The sequence below is a fragment of the Myotis brandtii genome, unplaced genomic scaffold, assembly GCF_000412655.1.
Source record: "Myotis brandtii unplaced genomic scaffold, ASM41265v1 scaffold434, whole genome shotgun sequence".
NCBI lineage: Eukaryota > Metazoa > Chordata > Mammalia > Chiroptera > Vespertilionidae > Myotis > Myotis brandtii.
The window spans coordinates 524,401-524,727 of record NW_005366599.1 but is presented as its reverse complement, the minus strand read 5'-3'; positions in this window follow the sequence as shown (position 1 = coordinate 524,727).

Below are 327 nucleotides of genomic sequence, written 5' to 3'. Positions count from 1 at the left end.
AGGCCCCAACGCGTCTTCAGTAAGTGCATCTACGGAACTTTCCTTCCCATGGACACGGCACGACCAGACACGACAATGACCGCTACACACCAGCCATGCACACGTCACCGGCAACAGAAGCAATTTACAGTCTCGGACGGGGACGCACCAGCCTCCTGCTTCAGGGTGGTTTTTCCAACGTGATATGAGAACCAGACATTTACATTTCCTGTTCACACTATACAGCCTGGAAGCAAAGCAAAGCAAACGAAACAGAAAGGAAGCCAAATCGGAAAGGAAGCGACGGGACAGACGCCACGGAGGCCGGGCGCCCACGGTGCCCCAGCT